The sequence below is a fragment of the Nannospalax galili genome, unplaced genomic scaffold (assembly GCF_000622305.1).
Source record: "Nannospalax galili isolate Female #2095 unplaced genomic scaffold, S.galili_v1.0 scaffold132, whole genome shotgun sequence".
In the NCBI taxonomy this organism is placed as follows: Eukaryota; Metazoa; Chordata; class Mammalia; order Rodentia; family Spalacidae; genus Nannospalax; species Nannospalax galili.
The window spans coordinates 4,376,518-4,382,702 of NW_008332644.1; positions in this window are offsets into that span (position 1 = coordinate 4,376,518).

Sequence of the window (6,185 nt, forward strand, 5' to 3'; positions counted from 1 at the left end):
CAATACACAAAATATGAATACTGAAACCTATAAACATTGCAAAGTGAAATGGAAGAGGACATTGGAAATGAATATATGAATGTATATGTACATGCATATGTATATATATACACACACATATATATCACATTTGTAGAAAGACAATGTTTTAACATAATCAACATCCTGAAATTGACCTAGATATCTAATGCAATTGCAAGAGGCTTCTTAAAAATAACAGCAAGCTGATTTAAAATTCCTATTTAAAGATAAAGGATTAGAGTAGCACTAAATTTTTTAGCCTACTGAAAAATACATGTATAATGTATATTTGAGTGCTTATACATAGCTGAAGACTACATAACACAAATCGCAGTGCCAGGCAAGGTAACTTCCCCTCAAATTTCTTGGTCAATTCCAGAGACTCCCAAAATAATACAAGATATTGCCACAACTCTTGACTGCCTTCCAGAACTTAAAGGTAAGAACCTATTCCTGAATATACCACAGACTTCAGACACAGGACTTGGGGCAATTGAGCTAGAACTAAGCTAGAAACCTCTTTCCTGAAGACTAGCTCTCACAGTATTCGAAGATACTATGCCAAGGGAGAAAACCAATCAAGTCTTACCCAGCTGTAAAGCCTAAAAACCACAATGACCAGCTCAGCAATCTCTGTCAGTGCAATAGTGGCACTCTTATCATAATGGTAATCAACAACAGTGTAATTGGACTTAAAGCCTGCTTAATGAAAGGAATTCATCTGTGGAACTGTTAATATCCAAGTATATGTGGCTGGAGAGGTCATAAACCCTAGAGAAGAACCTACTTCTGTCACTTTCCCAGGCCAACATAATTTGTTACCATATTCTAGATATTTATCCTTATATTTACAAGCAGGTTTATCTCTAGCCACTCATCAAAGATGCTACCCTTGTGCAACAGATGGAAACTATTACAAAGTTCCACCCTTGTTGACAAGCAGAAAATAAATGACTGTGAGATGCTGATCCCTAAATCAGATTTGTACAATGCAACCTCTACACCTAAGGCTCAGGGAGGGGGCAGAAAGACTATAAGAGCCAGAGGGAGAAGACACCTAAGCTAGTTAATGCATTCTAGACATAATAGGGAGGCTATACCAATGACATTTCCACAGATGGTGGCCTAACAAGATGTGCATGACAAAACCAGTTGACATGCCAAGGTAGATGGGGGTTTGTCCCACCTCAAGATGAAGAGCTACAGGCAACCAATGGATGCTGAGGGAGGAAGAATCCACTTTCTCCCTGAGAGGCTCTCTAATCCTATGTGGGAAGCCCTAATCCCAAGTACACACAAGCAATGCTAAATGGATTCAATGAAACATATACATATTATATATAAATGTTTGTATATGTAACAATAATAGGAGGAAAAATTTAAAGTGAGTGAGAGGCATAGAGAAGTTGGAGGAGAACTGTGCAGACTGGAAACAATTCAAATGCAATACTCATGTATGAAACTCTCCAAAAACAAAAATAAATAAAACAATAACAGAGGACTTGACAATTGGAAGGATAGCAGTATGTGGGTGGAGATGGAGAAGGGGGTCTGCATATGATCAAAATACATTGTATAATATTATTTCAACAAAGAAGAAGAATTTATGCTAACAGAGTTTAAATTTTATTATAAAGGAAACAAGATAATATTATGGTATTAGTACAATAATTTACATACAAATCAGAGGAACAGCACAGAATATAAAATAAATACAACTTTTATAAGGCCAGTTGACTTTCAACAAATGTGCCAAGGCAATTTAGAGATGTAGGTACCTGTTAAATTCTCAACATGTGACTTCCAATGCCCCTCTAAGTATTACTATGAATGTCATATACAAAGGGAAAAGACTATCTGTGGTGGGTATCACATATCCATATTTTATTTATTTATTTATTTATTTTTACATATACATATTTTATAGGCTAGATAGAGACCTCACTTAAATGGTCATATCCAACTCCAATGGGGGCTAAATATTTCATTTAGTGATGTGCCCTGGAGGAACAGAACATATATTTAAATGATGAGTCAATAGTTTTATTAGTATTTGAGAGAATATGAAATATAGCTAAATGTAAAAATACAAGTGATAGCAAGATAAAAATGGTAAGTGTATAACAGTCACATCCGTGGTTGTGAAAGTCATCACTAGGCTTGTGTTAATATCATTCTAGAGACGTTGCTACGAGGGAAAGTGACTACACACCTACCAAATGGCAATGGTAGATTCAGGATCAATGGCTCTGTATCTAATGTTTCATTCCTCACACTTCCTTGGTACATACATGAGTAGAGTAGCTGATTATGAGGAAGTCATTGTGGTGCCTTCATGGTGATTGCCAGGGTGTAAGTTACTCAGCCATAAATTATAAAAGTAATTCCTAAAAAGCAGTGCCTTGGATCACTTGTTTGTGGTTTTTTATATTACCATTTCCTCAATGTGTTTGGCTCCATCAGGCACTATTTTCAAATTATAGCAATCCTTTAGTCAACATTAGTGAATAAATGACTAACAGCAACAGGTCTTTTGTTAGTACTTTTGTTTTTTTTTTTTATTTTCCAGTGTAGCAAACTTGGGAATTACTTCCTACTTATGAAAACAAAGTTTTATTTCACTATTTCTTTTTGTTAGAAGAACAAAGTTTTGACAAACTGCAAAATATTATATAAATAATATAAAAGTAAAATGAATTCTGGACACCTGGAAATAATTAATGATGTCATGGTTTTCTGAGTGTGGGTGTGTACTTATAAGAAAGAACTATGTGAAAAGACCAGAAAAATTCCAGCGGATGTCAAGGGAGATATGACATCATAAATTCTTATTCCAGAATGATACTATAAATTTTAATGTTTTTTTAAAAGAGAAAAAAAAACATAGACAACCTCCTAATGACTGACTGCTATTCATATCTCAGGTACAGCACTTGCAAAAGATCTTGGGGAGATAGCAAAAATTTAAGATTAATTGACTCAGGTTTATAAACAACATGATTAAGATTAAACCATCATTCTTCTAAAACCTTCATAAAACCAAGGGTGTAAACAAGCTAACATTGGGGCTAAGGAGGTGGTTCCATTGGTTAGTGCTTTCCATGTAAGCTGGAAGATCTAAATTCAAATCCCCAGAAGCTACACAATGATTCATGTGGCAGCAAAACTCTGTAGTTCCAGCACTCCTAAGGTAAAGGGGTGGTAGAGACAGGAGAATTTCTGGAAGCCTGAAGGCCAGCAAGTCTAGGGCACTCAAGAGTTAACAACAAAAAGAAAGGCCCTATCTCAAAAAAATGGTGGGATGTGAGGGTGGACAGTTATCATTTGATCTTTACATACATGTAACTTGGCATGTACTCACAGTACCACATATAGGTGCATGCAGACACTCATAAAAGCAGACATTACACACACACACACACACACACACAAATATACACACAGAAAAAAGTGAAAGCAATGGGAACTGCTATTCACCAAGTGTATTTGTGAGTCAGAAAATGTTCTTGCTGCTTTATATTGTGTCCTGGTTAAGCTTCAGCTGGGAACTTGACACCTGGGAAGAGGGATCCTCAAGCGAGAACATGCTTCCATCAGATTGGCCTGTGGCCATGACTGTGAGGCCTCTTCTTACTTGCTGAACGATGTAGGAGGGTCAGGCCCACAGTGGGTGGTGCCATCGCTAGACAGGTGGATCTGGGTCATTCAAGAGAAGCAGCTGAGGAAGCCAGGGGGAGAAAGCAACTAAGCAACTTCCTCCAGGATTGGTACTTAGTTCCTGCCTGTAGGTTCTGGCCCTGACTTCCTGCTGCTCTGTGGTGAACTGTGACTGGGATGTGCAAGCCACCTCATCCTTACCTTTCCTCCCCAAGTTGAGTTTGTTCAGTGTTTAATCACAGTCATAGGAAGCTAAGTAGATAGAACATAGGGCTCTCCATACCTAGCCCTCAAAACAACCATCAAATTAGATAGAGCTGGGTGCAAGCTGCTGTCTTTAGACATGGCAGAGCCCTTGGGTGTCCCAATTCTTCTCTCCAGCTTCTCAACACTAGCTCAGTGCCTGAGGCATTGATCATCACTTTCACCCCATTGCTAATCTTTTCAAAGAGTTAATAGGAAACTAAGCCAATTTTTAAAAATATTTTATTTATTATTTTTATTTTATGTGTATGAGTGTATTGCTTTCATGTGTGAAAGTGCACCTGTGTCATGTAATGTCGGTATCGGATCCCCTGGAACCAGAGTTACGGATGGTTGTTAGTCCCCATGTGGGTACTGGGAATCGAACCTGGGTCCTCTGCAAGAGCAGCCAGTGCTCTTAACTGCTGACCCACCTCTCCAGCCCCAAAAGACTGATCATGGGGCAGATGCCCAGAACAAGCCTGAGAACTTGCTGATGGACCCTACAGGCGCCCAGGGTGGTTCCTGCCCTGGCCATGGAGCAACCACCAAGGGGGTGGAGTCCAAGAGAGCCAGGTTGAACCAGGGCCCCTCCCCATCAGCCACATTTGGGCAAGGTAAGATGTCACATGGCTGTGGAGAGCAGGCCCATGTGGGAGTGCCCAAGATGGCGCCCAGGCACCCTGCCAAGCCCCATGACTGTGTGATCAACAAGTCAATGGCACATGCGCAGCAGTGAAGGACACGGATATAAAGCATGGCTGCTGATGCAAGGGCTCAGAGACAGAGTGTCCCAACCACTACTGTCTAGCGATCTGGCTCGTGTATCCTACGTAATGTGGTGTGATTGGAGGGAGAATGCGATAAAGGGAATGGAACCACGCAATAAAAGGAAGAAGGAGGTTGAACTGATGGTTGGTCGGTGTCGTTTTTACGGGGCTCTGCTGGACAGGACTTGGGGAAGTGGCAACTGGTGGCCCGTATGGGGAGCCTCTCATTCTCATTTTCACTTTCGCTTCTTCCTTCATGGACAGTTTTTTTGTTGTAGTGTTTTTCCTTGTCGCCGCCATTGTTTTCTTTTTGTTGCTGTTTTTGTTCGTGGTCCCTTCCTGTTGTTCAGAGTGCAAAGTGTGACTGGAATACAATAAGTAAAAGAAAAGAGGACAGGTAAGGTTTGCTAGCAAGTTAAAGTGCCTGGTTTATAGGGACGGAGAAGCTCCTGGAAAAAAAAAAAAGGACAGGACAAAGCATATATTCTCATAAGGAAAAACATGGGAAACTTACATGCTAAGCCCAAGGTACAAAAGGCTCTGATTCAGTTGCTGAAAACCTGTGTAATAAAATTAAAGGACTCCACAGTGGAAACATTCCTTGAGGCAGTCAGGGAAGTGGCTCCTTGGTTTGTAGAGGAGGGCTACATTAACAAGGAATCATGGGAAAAATTAGGGCGTGATCTGCTTGATGCGGACACGGAAGGGAAATTACCCAGAGGTGTTTTGGCGGTTTGGACTTTGGTCCGCTCCTGCCTGACGGATACATCGGGGAAATATATTGAGGATCTGAAACAGGGCGAGCAGGCATTGGAGGAACTAAAGGAGGAATGCTCCATAAACTCTCAGAGGGCCGATAGCGCAGAAAAGGAGGATGCAGAAAGCCATGACTCAGATGATCTGGAGTCCGTTATGCAGCATTTAAACATTAGAGAACCCACTAAAGATAAGGGAGGACAGGAAGACCAAAGATGTGGCTGCGAAAAGCTAATGAATCAAGGGAGAACTACCCCTGGACGGGGGCCACCACCACAGTATATGTCAAGATCTCCAGGTCCTCCTGTGGTGGTGCCATCCGGGGTGGCACGGATGCGATTCTCTCACATATGGGGACAAGAAGAACTAGGTATAGGGACCTCTGCTTTTCCTGTATTTGAGGACCATACCAATAATAATCAGAGATACCATGAGCCAGTGGAATGGAAGATTATAGAGAGGATTAAAACAGCTGTCTCTGGCTATGGTCCCCAAGCAGCATATACCCTGACCCAAGTTGAGGGCCTTAAAAGATTTTGTATGACCCCATTTGATTGGGGCAATTTGTGCAGGGCAGTATTATCTGGAGGTCAATACTTAGTATGGAAAGCTGCCTACCTTGATTATTCACATCAGACCGCAGCAGAAAATGCCAGAAATGGTCAACCTGCCTGGAGTGTAGACATGCTTATGGGACAGGGGCAGTTTGCAAATAATCAGATAGGATATCCAGGGCAG